Genomic DNA, 19303 nt, shown 5'->3' with positions numbered 1-19303 from the left:
TTGTTTCTAAACAATTTCTGATTTTTTTGTGCGCCCGTTGGTTTTCCATATTATTCAATATCCCCGGGGTTAAATTTTTTTTATGATGAGAAGGCAATTGCAGGTTAATGGAAACGGTGTTGTGGGTCATGAAATTAGCGCCATTTCCTAGTGTCGCGGTGTGACCCAGGAGTTGTTTTTCATGCAAAAAGTCGTCTCCACGCAAAACAATGCACCCCGAAAGAGGTGAAAGCCGCAGACAACCTGCGGCTTCCGCTGCATTGAGAATAAAAAGATTATCAGACTTCGATGATTCAGGACACATCACAAGGGAATACTCAAGGTTTTGTGGTTTTAAATGAAAAATATTCCACCGAAAATAAAATTTCACCGACCATAGAAATATTTCACAGTAAAAATTGTAAAAATAATAAATCTCATAAATATTTCATATAAATTATTCCATAAGAGCAATTGAAAGACAGAAAAATAATTCGTCTTCCTCCAAAAAAATATTGCTATGGGTGTAGCAGGAAGTGCGTCAGCATAAATAATTTCAGTATAAAAATGGTTAAAAAAAGTATATCGAGGAGATTTCCTTTCGGTTATTATCAAGGCTGTACTTGAGCGTGAAAACGACATCTCAATATGTCCATTAAACTATTTATTAAAATCCGAAGGCTTCTAATCAAATGGAGGTGCGGGCGTGAAAAGTGTAGCCCGAGGGATTTGCGGTGTACATACAGACACGCAAAATTCCATGAAGCCAATGCGTATTTTCTGCTCCGTGAAATTAGTTATACCCAGCAATGGACGAAAGAAAGTAGCGTGAAAATGTTCCTCTATCATCGTGAGTGGTACACGAACGCTAGGATCAATTCTCCGCGCCCATTTTAATAGATTGATAAGATATTCCAATGAGTTACACGTGATTCAAGGGCTGTCGGCCGATGAAATAAAGAGAACCGATGAATAATTACTGCAATGAAAATTATTGGACGTGAGTTTCAACAGGTAACTCGACATTAATTGAATTATTGAGGATCGCATTGATTCAATCATCTGTCGTAAACACAGGGCTGAATGGTATCGCGATAATCGCGGGGTTTAATCCCTGTGGAAAAGTTGAGTGGAAGATTGTCAGGAGAGTGAGGAAATGGGGTATTTATCTCACCAACTGTCCGCCCTCGGTCAGTCAGACATGATTCGATCCACTTCTTCAATTAAAATTCATTTTCTGGTACACTATTACCAAATTGCCCTCTAAATCATTCGTGAAACGCGAAATTTCGAGCTACCACTGAGTGATGTGAAATTTCTATAAAAGGTGATGAGTAAAAAATAATTTCTTCAGCAATACCAATAAATGGCAATGGCCAGTAATTTTCAAGAATGAAGATTTCATTCATTTGTCGCATCACTCGATTTTCCGTGTGCATTCAAACAATTTTCACTTGATGTATCGAGAGAAATAACCAATTGCTGTGATTTCATTATATTATTCTCCTTTCCAGCATCCTAATTCCCTCTCCAAAGCCGCATGGATCTAATTCCCTTCTCGGTTTTCCCATGAAAAGATAGCCCAAGCACTCGGGAATACTCTTTTATATGCAAAGCGACAATTTCTCACTCTGAACGACTGAGAGACAGTATCTGGATTGCCTTCTCAAGGCGACTCTCCTCAGCACATGGGTCTCTGCCAATCTCTTTCACCTCACCATATTTTTTTATCCTCGAAACTCACTCATCGTCAATTCCCCATACGCATTCCCTGTAAATACAGGTCATCCACTGCTTCTTCAATCATTGCATCAATTTTAATACTCTGATTTTTTATATTCACCTCCTACCACTCGTGCAAAAATTCTCTTGCCAAATATATTTGAGAAAATAATTTTTTTCTCAGTGTGTGCTAATGATAAATGTATGTAAAGAAAGAATAATGATACTTTTAAGGAAAAAATCACTTGTTGCTAGGAACTCGTGGATCTAGAACCTAAAGACCAGAAATCCTTGAAGCCAGTGACTTTTTCACTGACTTCAAGGATTTTTTCCTTAAAATAAGAGAGAGGGAAGTTCTAGATGCTAGTGATTTCCACACTAAATTCAAGGAAATGTCACTTATTTCCAGGTAAATCGAAAAAGTCTGAAATTTACCATCCTGACGGTTACTAGTCGACAGGCCATTAAATTTTCTTTTTATTTCTAAATCCACATCAGGGTACAGTCCCTTGGGGATTTTACTACAAATTTTTCTCGTACCGCTGAATTTGCAATAAAAGTCAGAATTTTATTACAAATTTCAGTACAAATTTTCCCATTTTATTATTCCAATTTTTCCTGAACGCCGGGATTTTACAACAAATTTTCACCCGTGCAAATGAATTTTGTTGTAAATGTCGGGATTTTACTACAAATTTTTCATTATTTTTAGGGGAATTTTTCCGGTGCTCTGACCTTCACCGACACTTCACCAAATACTATGGGAATTTTTACCGTGATTTCACTGAAAATACTCGGGTATTTATTTCGTCTGTGTACGCATCATAAAACGCACACGACTGAGAGCACCATTGGTTTACGGTCATGGTAACCTCGTGGTACGGTACTTATGCTAATTTACACCCGGTGGTCTCTACAAGTTTCAAGGGAATCAGGTGAATAATAAAGTCAAAACCGTGTCGCAGTGCAGACTAGTTAACAGGTGGCTATTAATGCATGGTTGACGTTTTTGTGGAGTCATTCCGCGGATGAATAACGATGACGGTATATACGTAATTTAATTAGGCTTTCCCCCACTTACTAGTAAAAATAAACAGAAAATAAATTCACTGAAACAGAGCAATCTAGGTGCTGAAATAATAATTATCAACTTGAAGTTAATGACTTTTTTTTTGCACCTCCATTCATCCATCACTCGGTTCAATCGCATACATTCAATTTTCCGACTGATGTCATGATTAAATTGGATGATGAATGAAAATTCCAAGAGAATTAATGAATTTCAGGCGATAAATGTGACAAAATAAACAAACCTGTCGCAATAAATAACTCGCGGGTTCGGAGAATTAAAAAACATTACGTTTACGTTTTTGTGACAATAAATTCAATCATTACATTGTTATGTGAAATAATATTTACCATTTTATTATATTGCCATATTTATGACTCCCGAAAGAATATTCTCTGCCATTTAATTATTTTTTATTATTATTTATATTTTTTTATCTGGTGGTCGAGGAAAGATGAACCACTTTTTACTGGCCATGAATAACGAATTCACCCAAACTCGAGAGTAATTACCAATAAAGTAGAATGGAGTAATTACCAGTGATTCGTATGCACGTCAGTGGCTCGTGAATTAATCTCCGCGGAATTTTTTTTTTTTCGAGTAAAAAAAAGCATATGCAAATTTGCCTTCGTCAGCACTCGGTTAAAAAATGCACGCTCTTCCCAAATTTGGTGTCACGGAACACAAACTCGATGGAGTATTCTGAACATTGTACGCCGCAACATGCTGTACGTAGTTTTTAAAACGAAGAGAAATGGGTTGAACGTAAATCGTGAAATTTAACGTCTTGGCCCCGGGGGCCCGTGACCAATTCACCGATGGTGTAATACCAGAGAAATTACTTTGGTGTACCGAGTCCCTTCGTTCTCCCCTTGGACGAATTATGGTGCAACGAGTGTTCAATCGACATGACGACGAATAGAACGCGCAATTAGAAAATTACTCTTGAAACTTTGTGTTGATAAATTTGACATGTGGAATTTATCAGAATTTTTTTAATAACAATCAGGGAATTTCATTGGCTATGGAGTAAGAAAACGATTTGTAATTATTGGTAATCGATTGTTTGTTTTCATGCGGATCCAACCGCTTGTTTACTCAAGCAATAACGATTGAGAAATTGATCGATTTGTTTGGGAATATCGAATTTTTATTTGATATTAGGGAATTTCACGCGAATATTCAACACAAGGTTTAAGGAATCACAATCGAATGTTTGTGAGAAATCAATGAAAAATATGTGGTATTTCAGTTCATGTTTTCAAATCAATTACACCATTTCAGCAGAACGAATGGTTAATTTTCATAATACAAATGTTATTAAAAATTATTTACTCATTTAACACACACATAAAATTCGATGAAGGAAAAAAATTGATTTTTTTTTTAAATCGATAATTTCCATGAATTAATTATTTCCAATGAATTTCATTTCGTGCGAGGATTTTTTTTCTCGATACCAACCCGACACTTGCCAAAAAATAAAACATCGTTTTGTATACCCAGAGTATATACAGAGGAACAGTTGAAATGGTCGATAGCGATTATTCCGATACATCTCCCCTATCCCTGGACCCTCACCCCTCGACTCTCATCTCCCCTTTGATAGCGAACCCCAGGATATTCCACCCACACCGAGGATAAACCATTTGGCATACGAGTCATCTCTCTCTGACTACTTCCCCCCTGAAAACAGCTGTCAGATTCTTCTCCCCTGTATCTCATAAGATTCATCTCTCTTTCACCCATCTCTCTCTCGTTCGCTTTTATTTCTTCGATGCATCAATACTGCTCTCTTTTCTCTACCGAGTTGTATTGGTTTCACTGTCGATTCTTTTACCAAACGTAGAGTCATCGACATTCCCTGTTATGCGCCATATTATGACAGCTGCACTCTTTATTCCAACCTTCCATTCAATCGCACGAGTTCAAGTATTTTTCTGTTTACCCATAAATGTTGTTACTTTTGGTGGGAATCAATCTCGAGGGTGCAGCCAATTTATTGATCGGATTAGTGGTTTATTGGATAACTTGTTGTGTTGGGTTCAGAATAAAATGTTTCATACTTGAATGGATAGAGTAATGATATTTAAAAAAAAAATCGCATCTCTTTGGCAATTGAATTATCCCAACTTATTTGTTTCCTCGAGAAACATTTAATTAAGGCCCAGAGTTTCACCATTTGTCGTTGAAAACTCGAAAACGGGACTGAAGCGTGAAATGATTACAAAATCTAATTAAATTTCCCATCAATTCCTGGCCGTTTTGAATGTTCCCCCTTAATTTCCTATTCTCTGAATTCTCGTTACATAATTATGATGTTCAGTTATTTACCTAGTCAGAATGATTTCCATCCGGAAACATAATCATAAATATGACGATTATATTTAATAATATTACAAAGACTGAATATTTCTCAACTCTCAATAATTATTATTTCGTTTTGAAACTTTCAGTTATTGTTATTATCAATATCCCCCAAAAATCCATGGATCTATCTTTTTTATTTTCAAATAAAAAACCGCGAAACGTCCTATAAAAAAACATAACTAAATAAAACCATAAATTCCCAAGTTAAAAATTCATATTCCATAAAGACAATTATTTACTTACATTTACATACCGCCAACTATCCTCAAGCTATGAAATATTTTTGGCGGGAATACATCTGCCCAGTGATGGATGGATATCACCATGTATAGTATATACCGATATAGTTGAAAAATATTGAGAATAATCGATGAATGTGATGAAAATGCAGGAGCTGTGGAGGATGGTGGTACAAGTGTGTGTCAGTGCCCCAGAGTGTGGCACCCCAGGTTGTGCCGGCAAAGCGCATTGCCCCACCATTGAAAAAGCCCCCAACACTGAGCCATCACTACTACGAAGGCGAAACCAGAGGCAAGTTGGTTGGGTAGTGGCTGAGGAACTCACAGCCCCCACAGCAAACGCGAAAGAGCAAAACCGGGCACCAGCACTCAAGCCAGTTTTCCCAGTTCAGCTTTAGCCGGCACTCAGCCAAGACTCACAGCTGCACACAAGCCTCAGTTCGTTCCCGACAACCGAGGCCTTCACATCGCGCGCGCCGCTCCGTAACTACTACCCAAAATCCCTCAGTTTAATCAACAAACCGTCCATAACGATTCAAATATTCTCCACTCACGATAATAACAAGTGAACAAAGACAAAGTCGCGTGTGATGTGGGGTATATACGCTTTTATTTGAGTAAATACACCCGGGTGAATCGTCAAGTTGAGATGATGTTTTCGGTGCATCTTGGGAGAATTTCGTGAACTCGTTTGGTGGGTTACCCTCGGGAGAGGACCCCTGTCGGGAGGTTACGGAGGAAAGGTATTTGAAAAACGAAAAAAATAAATAAAGAGAGATACGTCTTCAAGGACTGAAGAGGGACTGCAAATTCTCTCGCTCTCAACTTCTTTGTTCTTATCGAGAGGGGTGGGGAGGGGAAAAAACTTGAAGGGACAGACTTTCGAGGTTTTCGCCTTTGCAGTGGTTTTTCACAGTGGGGAGTTTCGACTTGGTTTCTCAACGTGTCTCAATTACTCCCCTTTTTGGAGTAACTAGTGAAGTGGTGGAATCGAGAGGATGTTGACTTCCATAAAAGATATTAAACATTTGTGATTGAACGGTTTTTTTAAAGAGTGCTGAACCTTGGATATCACGTTTTTATTCGGTGAGTGGTGAAATATTTTGTACATGTTTCGTTGGTATTTGGGGGGAGGTTAGCGTGGAATTCACACGTGTCGACCTCGACTTTTTTTATTTACTCGTGGAATAAGGGTATTTGTTATACTGTTAAGTCATTTTTCGGTGGGTTTTACGGAAGGACTTTTGAGGGGTTAACGGGTTCGTGGAATTTCACGTTTCTGGGGAATTCCTGGAAGCTCCCAATGTCATGGCGGGAACATGAAAATATCGTCATTTGTTTTTATGAAAATTTTTTTGTTAGTGGCGCCACTAAAATTGAAATGATAAAGCGAATATCACCGAATCTATGAGTAATAGCATCATTTTCATAATTACCTTTTTTCTGGAGCTCATTGCACTCTCCAAAAAAGGTTCTGAGAAAAATATTGATATTCTTCACAGATTCTGAGATATTAGATTTCGTCAGATTTTTTACACATGGGGTGAATCATTTTTTATTTATTAACGAATTCCGCTGGCAATAAATTATTGTATCAGTGTAATAGAAAAATCGATAGTTTTGCGATCAAATGGATTCGTCAACCGTGACGGAAGTCGGCCTTGTCGACGAGAAGATACTTATTTTCTACAAATGTCCTATTGACGGTACTAGGCTTTTCACTCCTGTCGCATCGTTACGTCATGTCTTTAAACGTGATCAATAAAATTACTGGTGTCGGAAGGACGAGGTCGTGGATATTTCTTTTTCATTTTGGGTTTTTAACCACCGAGGACTAATTGTGTAATCATTCTGGTGTATCCGAGGCGCATGCCGACAACCCAGGAGTTATTGTATAAAACTTTCACGTTGATGGTTTGTTATTTTTATTTCACGGGAAATACGAATAACAAATTGAGGATTAATTTATGGAATTCTCCAGGTTGATTCTGTGATTAATTAACGGTTAAACAATGGTGGAATTTTTATCAATAATTAATAAATATCTGGGGTCTCATGCTCATTTAGTTTTATTACGAAATAATTGAACTAGTGCTGATCGAATTAGTCCGTTTCAATTGGAAAATTATTGAGAATTTTCTTATTAGAAAATTAATAATTCACTCGAATAATGAATGACTCAATAATTCTCACAGATGTTGAATTCGCTGGAAGCTGAGAAATTTCAGCAGGAAATCCAAATGAATTCATAACTTTCACGCACAAGTTCCCTGATTTGTTATTTTTATTAGGAAAACGAATTGTGGCATAATGAATTCATTTGAGATATCGTGTGAGTGAGAATTGTTTTATAAGACTGGTTCATGAGTTTTCATGACAATTAATCACAGGATGTTTCACTGTTATGAAATTTTTTTGTGGATTGAAACATTATGCAAATCAGGGAAATGTGGATAATTAATCGGTCAGTATTTCGAAAGTTTCCGACCAATTGCCGAACCGACAGATTAAGTCATTTGCGTTTCAAAGTGCGTATGAATTCTTTGGATGAGAATTACCGTCTCGCTGAATTGAGAAATTTGATATTTTCCATTTGAAAATGTCTCCTTCGAATTTCGAGGATAAAATATTGAAGTACATTGGCTTGAAATCCCACTCCTGACACCAATTGAAGTGCACGTGGGTATGAAAATAAATGAGCTTCATTAAATTGAAATGAGGCGATAGAAATTAATACATGTAGACTTGTCAAAATAAGAGAAAATAGGGGATCAACGATATAGTGTGTACCAGGAGAAATTGGACATTCACAAATTAATTTTTTTTTCGAGAATTTAAAGCAAGCCTTTATCCTAAATTTTCGGGATCAAAAATTTAATGACAATAAACATCGAATTTGGTTAGGAGTCTTTTGAAAAAAGGGGCATAAATTTTAATTTCTTTTTTAATATCCGAAAAATCTTGACCCCATCCCACAGTTTATTTACTCTTTGGTGTGGAAATTGAAGACTAGAACGAATGGATGGCTCTATTGATCAACAAACATCTATTGACTGAATGAGTGGGGGTTTGTGTTTGGAATGATACAGCGGTTATGTCGAGAGTGAGATGTGAGAAATTAAAGAGACCGGTGATGGTGAGGTAGCACTCCGGGTTACTGACTGTATTTCAGGGCAAAAACACGACAACTCGAGCGTAAATCCAGGATGTGGATGACGTTGAGGGGACGACGGAGTCATCCAAGGTACTCGTCCTCAACTCCCACGATCATTTTTCCCTTTTTTTACGTTTCGAGTTATCCCACTACTCTGAATCGAGATAAGAATACATGCGTCTGTAGGGCTCACTTATTCGGTTCGAAGAATAATTTGTTCTTTAATTTAACCTGACGCCGCAGGAAAATCAAGTAGAACACCTGGCCGGATAAAAATTCCACCCTTTTCCGGTGAAGATTAAATTTCTGTGGAATTTCTTACAAAAAATTGAAATAAATAATTAATAGAATATTCAAGGAATTCATTAGTCATTTTTCATCGGTGAAAATTGATAGAGTCAAGTGAATTTTCGGGAGAATAATTCTTTTTTCTCAATAAAATTGTTGAATCCTTGATTTTCTTGGGTGTAAAGTCCCCGTATTAGAATCGAAACCTCGCACATTCACGCGGAGAGTTTCTCAGAGTCATTCGAAATCAAAGGAGGCTAATAGGCAAGGGAGCCAACTGCTATTCGTAATTTCACCTACGCGTTTAGATTTTAGAAAAATATATGAGGATGAGTTTTGAGGTGATGTCAGTGAGAATGAGGTGCGCGATGGTTTATGGGCACATCCAATTGGGTATGAGAACCGGTAGTCGACATTACAGACTGGATATGGTCGAGGTACTCTTGGACAACTGTAGTAACCACTGACAGGGGACAATTGTCACACGAAACCGCTTGTTATCTCCTTCAAACATTTCTTCTACCGAAAACTCTGTCCATTTCCTTATCACCCACTTTAAATCTCGAGTGAAAGAACCCACACGGAGGAAAATGGTTCTCATGCTTGAAAAGAAATTTCTCGATAAACAAAAATGTTTCTTTACATTTTTCCAAAACGGATTTTTGACTCAGAAAAATAGGACAATGATTATGATGGTTTTTTGGGTGATAAAAATGAATGATTATTTTTCGGAGATCGGGGGAATTCACTTTCCACTCCTTTTATTTCGTGATATCCATCAAAATTTAAAGATTATAATTAACGTGAAAAAAGAATTCGCGGAAATATCATGTATTTTTTACGTAAATAGTAGTGTGTGATTAGTTCTACATGGTGGAACCCTTAATTTCTAAATCCATGACCCAAAGCCACAGAAAAAGAAACACTTTCATTGTCGAGCCTAAGTGGGAAAGTAGAAATTACCCGGTGATTCAAGAAAAAGGAGAAAAATTAACCAGAATAATGAATTTTTTCTGCACTCATTTAGACGCGTGGGAGGAAGAGCACTCGAGTATGTAATTACAAATCGCATCCGCTTCATCATAAGTGTTTGTATGGATTTTGTAGAGAATAGGATTTTGAGATGAGTACATTAGCGTGGGGCTGTGTAATTAATCCGAGTCGCGATAATGATCACGTGTTTGCCAACAAAATGCGGGACAATTATTTAAAAAATACACGGAGTAAAAATGCGCAGAAATTATCCAAAAACAGAATTAAAAATGAAAAAAAAAATACGGAGTGAATTTTGGGGGATTTTCTTTTCGTTGAATGGGAAATTCCACCAGTCGGTCGTAATTAAGGGGTTGGGCATGACGTGCCAATTTAGTGGATTTGAAAGTTTTTTAATTAAAAATGAGCAGCTGAAAAACTGACTCATGAAGAAATTCAAGGTGGAGGGGTTTTGTAGATTGAAAGAAGGCGAAAACGACTCCAAATAGTTTTTACACACAACACACGTACTAGCGCAAGTTGTAACACACATACAGGATTTCACCGAGATGAATCACGTATTTCATTATATGCCTAACGTCGCTTGTTACCGAGCCAATGTGATACGAGTTGTTCGGCAATCTTGATGCTGAATCTTGCGCAAAAGTGGAGCAAATTTGTATCCACCACTTTGGGCATCACGAAAAAATTCGCGAATGGGAATCTAATAATCTCAAAATACTAGACGACAGATTATTACTGTCAGGATTTTATTTATTTTTATTCAATATTAACCGTTACATTTTCAATGTCGCTTCTCGATTCAATGGACATCGTTAAACTCGTTATGGAAATAATCTCTCATTATTTTGAACAATTATTAACGGCTAATGATTTTTTTCCACGTAGAACGAAAAATGAAAATTTTATTAGTTAAAATACGAAAAACTCTCGGAAATAAGTGAAATTTGAAAAAAAAAGAGCACGTGTGTAATTTTCCAAAAAGAATGTAAATACGCCCAACTTTTACCAAAACCATCGTTAAACATTTCCCCAATCTCCGGTTAATCAACACACCTGGTGCTCATACACCGATAAATGAAGGTAAACTACCCAATGGTGTAAGTCACACTGCGAAAGCAAAAGAGAAATAAGAAGCCGGCACAATTAACCCACCTGTGCATTAATGATAATTTTCGTTACCCATTTCGTCATTAACCGTTGGAAAACAATCATTGTCGTACCGCACTTTCTACACGTATTTACTTTCATTCTTTTCCTGAGTAATCTTTCATCTCCCGATGCATCCTCCTTATAAGTCACCAACTTGCTTTTTTTTATAAGCCTCCAATCTCTTCAACTTGAAAAAAGCGAGAGTGAGCACGCACTCTCCGCGGAAAAAACCGTCAGAGACCTGCCGTCTAATCAGAGTCTAATTTATCTGTTTACTATAATTCTAATCCCCCCCATCAATTATTCATAAGAGATTTTCAAAAATTATAAAAATACCAAAACTCAAGGGGGAAAAAAAATCGACGAGTTTCACATCGATCGGATGTAGTCGAATGCATCACCTGGCAATATTAAATATTTACCGTGTAATTAATCCCCGGCGGGTGCACGAGAGAGGCATCTGAATATCGAACTTCATTACATCGGGCCCCCGGGGAGGGGGAAGGGGGAAAATGGGAAAATATGATAAAGCAAAAATTGTCGAACGAAATAAGGCAATCGTGATGCTGTGGCGCTGGCGTCGTGAAAGCTCTTCGCCATCCTCTTCGTCGACATTAATAACCTCGTAGGTACCCCTCCCCCCTCTCTCCCCCCTCCTGCCCCCTCCCATCACCCTGAAGAGATGGCATGATATAAATTACACGCGACCCGGGGTCCCGTGAGCCGCGCCGTCGCAATTATTTTCATTCACAATGGCGGCGCCTTGCACTTCTTTTTTTTTTTTTGGCAATTTTTTATTTAAATTCTTTTTTTTTTAATTCTCTGTTTTTTTCCTTTGTGTAATACGCTCTCCTTTGTGCATACATGGGACAACAACGTCACTGGCATTTCGAAATCATAATTCAGAGGTGAAAAAAGTAAGAGCTGGCGGTGTCTTTTTTCGTGGGTGCTTGATTGAGGGGGGATTTACGTAAAGTCGGTATTTCGGGGTTATGGGTTTCACTTTTTTTGGGGGGAGATTTTAGGTATTGCGGGATTGCTCATTTCCAGGGGAATATTCAGACAATATCTGACGGACTAAATGATTGCTATATAGATTTTTAAAAAATTTTTATTAGAAAGTCTGAGTGAAATTTCTGGAAAATTGATTAATTCAACTGAAAATTGAAAAAAATCGAATCTATCGATTTTTTTTTTGTTTCAATTGATAAATACAAATTTTTATCATTAATAATAATTCTATAATAAATTATTATTTTTGATTTATTGAAATTGAAATTTTTTTCTGGGTACACAAGGGAAAAAGGTCTTCATAAAAATATTATTTATAGTACAGCTGACTTTTATAAACCCCCGCGTTAATTTCATTGCACACCAATATCTCATGTACCCCCTCTTCCAAAAATAGTCTGAATGACCCAAGAACCTTCTTTATTATCTCCCCGAGCTTCCGGTGGGAACGACAGAAACTGAAACCAGATCCTTAATTACAACCAAGTTAATTATGTACATTGTACGCGAAGAATAATTAAACTTTTACTATAAAAGTCTCTCTCACTAACGAAACAGTTAATTATCTCGGATGATTGTTTGAGAAAAATCCATGGGGATCAGGCATTATCCACCGGTTGGGCGGGGGTAATTTGTGAAAAAATTTATTTTTACCAGGGGATGACGGGAGAGGTACTCCAGGGGTAGGCATTCGTGAAAGCGAATCAGCTGATGTAATTCATACTTCTCGCTTGCACGCGACACAGGATATCCTTGAAGCCTCCTAACGGGTACCCCCGCAATACCTCTCGTCCTCGCCAGGAATTTCAATAACATTTTCCCACACGCGGGTTGTGCTCAAGAGCTTCGATAAACTCGTCTTATTCATGTACCATTCACCTATCATCTCAATGACAATCTGTCAACTGTCATTATCAATCATTAATAGTAAATGGATAAACCCCCGCTAAAATTGTAAATTTTCCGCGAATCAATCTGAGAATTTACCGAATTATCCAGTATTTTTTCTAAACTGGAAATTTGAGAATAAATTTAATACCGGATTTAAGATTAATATAAAATCTCTCGCCTGATACGGATATTAACATAAATATTTTCAACCAGATCAAATGATACCACAAAGTAATTCCAAGCATCAAAATCCGACTTAATCTGATGTAATTACGCAATTGTCCCCACTAAAAACTCAAAACAAACCGTCAAACCATCCGCTGCCCACTCAATTAAAAACACTAATTAGATAAAAAAAAAACTCCCATTCACTTTCATCGCGAGTCTCCAGAGAGAATTACTCAAACGACAAACCGTTGATGATGGATGAAAGGGGCCTCAGCCGACAAATATATCGCGGGGCCCATCATAGATTGAAATTTATCCCTTTCCCAATTTAATCAGCCACTTTGACATTTGTAATTAACATTTTAAGACAAAACAAATGCCGTGAAATTTCGTATCATCTGCCCAGAAATTTTGAAGGAATATTTTCAATTCCCCCGATTATCCGAATCACCCGGAGAATTACTGCTGAATATTTATCCGCATGTAGTCTTATTGAATTATTATCTCGGTATTGTTTTTCGAGGGTGAATGTGTGGGCCATCGTATGTGCAATGTTAGAAGCACATGCGATCGTGAGAATGCGATCCGCTTTTATGGGAAGCCATTACCTCCCGGGGAAGAAAGGGGAGAACAACGTCGACGAGACAACCGGGACAGGAGTAACATATACACTCTTCCCCGGGTGATCCTGTGGCTGTCTTGCTACTGCCTAGTCGGCAAGAAAGTGGGCTTTGACCTTATATACAAAGAAAATAGTGAATACAACGGTTTGAATCATGACTTACCATGAAAGGGGAAGGGGAGGGGCGGGAGGGGGGTCATGAAACATCTGCAATGAGAAAATCTAAGTACCACTCGAGGGTTCCGTAACCGCGAATTTCAGTGACACAATAATTTCCAAAATAATGTTTGCAATAATAATTTATATGTTAAATATATATTTAAAATATGTGAATATATATTTACATATTTATTGATTATATTTATTATATAATATGAGATGTAATTACTCGAGGAAATTTTTCGTTCACTTCTGCGGAAAGTTTGACGCGAATATCGATGAAAAAATTTTAAATAAGAAATTTTAATTAATGAATGATGAAATATGAAATACGAATGAGGATAGAAAATTTAGTTCGACTTGGACGGTTTAGTTGCCTTTGTTTATTTATCGTGTCATTTAGTGATAACGCTGTCCCAATTATTCACTCGTTCCAATACACTTGCGCAACGCAACTTCAATCCACTTTTGTACCGTAACGATACAACTGAAGAATATCCATAAAGAAGTGTCTGAGGTCTGGGATTGCGTTGGATAACTATGAGCAATAGTTGCGCAAGTACAGTAATTTGAAGTAGAATGATCATCGCCTTGCGGGAGTGTTCGAACAATGCTGCATTGAAAAACAAAACCATTTCATAATGAGAATTTTTCGCCCATTGGAATTAGTCCCAATGGTCAATCCTTTTTCAAGGATAGAAAAATCGAATAATTACCGCCTTCGCACTTTAAACTTATTTAATATCCCAGATCGCATAAACTTCGCGATAAATTCAGGTTAAATTTCCTGTGCAATAAAAGTAAATCGAAAGGAAAAATATTAGTCTTATAGTTTTAGTTCGCTGGTTATTTTATCCGTATTAACACCGATTTTGTAATAATCAATTGACCGATTGGCGATGATAAAAAATCGATCGATGGAGTTCGAACGGATGCGTATCACACGCTCTCATTCTTCAGAACCTCGAGATTTCAATGAGCCCAACGGTAATAACGTGCATCAGCAATAGTAATTCCGAGTTGTCGGGATTGAATCCCAATCGATAACACAAAATCATCGGTGCAATTATTACATGGAGTACTTGTGGGGTAATTGGGTCGCGTCACGATCCTCTTCAGCGGATGAACCCCACGACGCGATGTGTATCGCACCAATGAGAGGGAGAGAAAAAATTATAGTGAATATAGAGGAAAAAAAAATAGTACTTTGCGGATAGAACCCGTCGATTCCGTCACGATCCGTTCGTTTATCGACGTGAATCGATGTCATGGGACCGTGGGGCACTTCCCTCATTCGTGACAGTTTTAAAATGATAATATCCATCGGTGTGTATCGGGAACTCGCCAATCCGGAAATACATTTTATTACGCGTCTTTCCTCCCATTTTTTTTTCGTCTAACGGATTTTTCAAGTTTGCGGGAAAATTACGGAATTCTGGAGAAATGGTTGTGGACATGTGGGTTATTTACATACGTCGGGACAATTATCCGTTTTTTTTTATGGGAAGATCCGCCGGATGTGACAGTAAAACTCGCTGTCATGTTTTTATTTAAATATTCAGGTAACAGCAATTATTGTGATATCTGATATCTCAAGAACTTGAGAATTTAGAAGAACAATTGGATTTTTAGTGCGGTAATTATTCCTCCGTTTTTTCTCCTTGAGCAATTGACATTCAAATGGTCTCATTTTTCAATGCGACATTGTTCGAACACACCCAGAAGACAACAGTAAATTGAATTTAAACCTAAAATTACCGAACGTGCGCAACGGGAATTTTGTCTGCGGGGAGAGGAAAATTGACGGCAATTGAGTGAAACTGACGGAAAACCCGCGGTAAATTATACTTTACGAGGAATAATTACAGGTGGAAAGTTGATTCAGTGAAAAATACACATGCTTACATTAGCGGGGAGCGATAGAGGCAATTTAAAAAATATTTCTGGAATGTTTTGGTGGTGAACCACTGGCGAACCGGTGCCCCTTGGGCACCTGGCGATCAATGGAGTGGCGATTTCAATGGATTTCGAGGAGGAAAACGACACGGAGGATCTCCAAGGTCTCGGAAGGAATTCAAACCCGGATTGCCTCCGGTCGGGGTTGATTTAATGGGTTAGTCGGTGGAGCCTGGAGCGCACTGTTGCCACCCAAGAGTCGCGGAGGATCTTCAAACCAGTAAGAACCTGAATTCCAAAGGTTCTCAACTCAAAAAGCACCGAATAAGTATCTCAGTTGTCTCACACCAGTGAACTTCTTCATTCAAGGGACAACACTAAGTCCTTTTACGGTGTCATCGCCATGCTACGGCTTTTGCGTAACCCCCGGGTGTAACGAGGGCGTTGGACGACTCCATTTTTGGATCGAGTGATAAATATGTACGATACTCCGACAATTGTGATAATTACACAGGGAAAATAATCTCTGCTGAAATTACATACATCGAGATTAAAATTGAGGATCCATCACCAATTCCTACGGAATTAATGCGTCAGAAAAATTTGTTCTTCAATTTTTTGGGGAATGATTGATTGAGTGCAATTATGACGTTTTGACATTGAATTTTTATAAATTCAATAATATTTATAAGAGCTCGCGTTATTTTCGTGATATTGTTCGTTACATTTTTAGTCTTTTCATTTTTGGAGTTGTTTACTTGCCATGGGATTGCGAGAGGTTTCACCTTTTGGAGTTGTGTGTAATAGACTCGAGGAATGGGACTGATCAGGCTCGATTGTACTCGATCTCGGTGGTTAATGGGCCCGAGATGATGAAGGAAGTTTAGGAGTTGCGAGTGCTCCGGTTTTGGGGATTTTGGTAATCACTCACTTGACAGCAGATTGATACTCGCCTCTTTTTGGATATGGGTTAATTATCCATCATCAAGAGATTTATCTCGATTTAACACAGTTATGGAGATTGTACTGCCCACGAAGAGAAATTGGCCACATATTTGATGAAAATACAAATGATCGACATTTTAGAAATGATTTCTCAATCCGGAAATATTTGAATTATATATTCCCTCGCAAAAATGTTTCTCAATTTTAAAAAATCGCACGACTGTCCGAATTAATGAGCCATTGATTAATGATAAAACAAAAAAATCATGAAGACTCACAAGTTGTGGACAATAACTGGTGTTGAATTTATAAAAAAAATTGTGGAAATAATGAATGAATAAGTTGTGAAAATGGAGGAGATTGGAAAAATCGGTGAAGGTGACTTTTCATAAAAATGCCTGAAGTACCTCCAAGAAAAAAATTTGGATTTCTAAAGTGTGCACCGAGGATTGAGTTGAACTGGCCACTATACCTGGACTTTCCTTCCTGACATTTAGGCACGTGTCCGGTGGATTGAGTGTAGCCACCAGGAGGAGACAGTCGGTCAGATGATGTAGCCAACATGAGCCAACACCAAGGGGTCGCGTGTCCGTCTCGACAGATAGAAAGTTTTTGAGATGTCCCCTCCCATAGTCTCTTGTAATTCACTGGACAATGCTGTCACAACTCCTGGACACAATGTCTAGGCCTTTAAAAATTCCTCCTCGACTTAATAGGTGCACTCTAATTGCAAGAAACTCACTGCAAATTCTTCGGATCATTTATACTTATTCGGGTGGATTTTCTCCTGATTCTTGTTATCGGTGAGGCTTGTTGTAATTATGGAAAAGAATTTTTAAGTGCCGAGAGAAGATAGACTCGATCTGGGCCATGCTGGCGTCAATCAATCACGTCCATCAGCTGTTAAATTTCATTATTGATGAGACCTATCAACGACTAAAGCGAATATTTTTAGAACTCTCAAGATTATCAATTTTAAATCCAAAAAAAGTCGATTAATAATCGGAAAATCGTATCACATGAAATTTATAGCTCTTAATTACTTGGGTTATTTGACGTAATTAAAAAAAAATCGGTTCATTAAATATAATATATAATATAAAAATATATAATAGGCTGATATAACGCCAAATGAAAATGACAACCTTTCGGGAAATAGTAATAACGGATTTTTAAAAAGTTATTATTCTCGAGGCAACTCCAAGGACTTTCACGAAATTTTCTCGTTCCTCTTCCGGTCTGCACCGGGTTTCGTGTCCTCGGTTATAATCCTGAAGAGACAGGGATAATTACCAGCACGTTGGCACGAGCATTGTTGGAAAATTAGCCAGAGCCGTCACTCGGTGCTCTTTAATTGTTATTTAATTAGGCATTGTTAGACTCGAAGCTCCTTCAGATCTGGGAGATTAGTTTTATACACTGTGGCTTGATGCCGTTTTTTTCACTTACTTCTCTCTAACCTCCGACGCGTGGAGAGATCGATATCGCACTTGACGCTATATCGCACGAAGCGAATCGATCATCCGTGAATCTCGAGATCGCACGGTAAATAAAAACCACCGTGTGAATTTTTTTCGCGCCCACACTAAATCCCCTTCAACATTTTTTCTCGCCATTTTTCACATCAACACCCAGAAAAAATTCTTCTCTCAAATTATTCCCCAGAAATTCCACGTTTTTCAACAGCAGGGATCAATTATGCAATTAAGTATTAATTACTCAATTATTCAATTAATTGTTGATGATTAATTATTTAATCTATTGAATTTAGAATGAGAAATTCTGGGATCGAAAAAAGTTTCGACTTTTCCAATGAATCTTCACTTGATCAGAACTAGAATTTCTAACATCCGGTAAATAGTGGTTTTTCCAATGATAGGAGAAGAATTTTTCAAAATAATTTCTCTCATTGCGACAGGAGGAACGTCACCACGTGGTACGTACTCTCGTGGCAATTGCAGGTGTAACGAGAGGAAATATCGCGGACTCTCGTTGCGCCGACACCCAATGATGCATCGATCCGGTTGACATTGAGTCAATTAACAATAAATAACTCCACAAATAACCGAGAGTGACCGATGGGGTGGGTAGGGGGCTAGTAGGGGGCGGTCAAGAGAAAGACCCAAGAAACTTTCATAATAAAAATACTGTGATGACCGTAAAATTAATGGATCATTCTCCATTTCCGGTGGACAGATACCTGATGAGATTTAAACCTATAGCACGAGTACTGGTATTCCCCTATTAATTGAGACCTAGTGCGTCTGCGTGGCGCACCGGGGGGCACTCGTGGTATCTTCATGCAGTTTATAAAATCAACATCACAAAACGGATGAGAAAATAGTGTATACTTTCTCCTTCGTGTGTAACAAGTCCTTCCCGATGGGGAATCCTCTCGTTACTCCGTGTGACAACCGACGACCTTTGCGTTTACCGTCCACGACCTAGAAAATGCCCCTACGTACTCCATTCAGGGAACATACCTCAGGATTTTTCTTTCTTTTTTTCTCCAGTGATAATTCACTTTTTCCAAGTACATCCAGTGATTTCAGCTATGTGAAGTTGGCATCGAAGTTTGAAAAATCTAACTTTTTTTTGTTGGTTTGGATTGTACTCATTGAGTACTTGAATGTACCCTGTGCACT

At 37.9% G+C, this 19303-nt stretch overlaps 1 protein-coding gene across 2 annotated transcripts in view; it reads left to right on the top strand.

Moving 5' to 3' along the window:
* The first annotated feature begins 5733 nt into the window (after window positions 1–5733).
* The window catches only part of knockout (Stork-head domain-containing protein knockout), an 80427-nt gene continuing 66857 nt past the window's right edge, over window positions 5734–19303 (top strand). For both annotated transcript variants that reach the window (XM_011304996.1, XM_011304995.1), the window contains exon 1: window positions 5734–6465. The gene's annotated coding sequence lies outside the window, so the exon portion shown is untranslated. The remainder of the gene's footprint in view (window positions 6466–19303) is intronic.

Source organism: Fopius arisanus, unplaced genomic scaffold (assembly GCF_000806365.1).
Source record: "Fopius arisanus strain USDA-PBARC FA_bdor unplaced genomic scaffold, ASM80636v1 scaffold00040, whole genome shotgun sequence".
Classification (NCBI taxonomy): domain Eukaryota; kingdom Metazoa; phylum Arthropoda; class Insecta; order Hymenoptera; family Braconidae; genus Fopius; species Fopius arisanus.
Note: the sequence above shows the minus strand (reverse complement) of the source record. Positions and strands in the feature narration are given on the sequence as shown.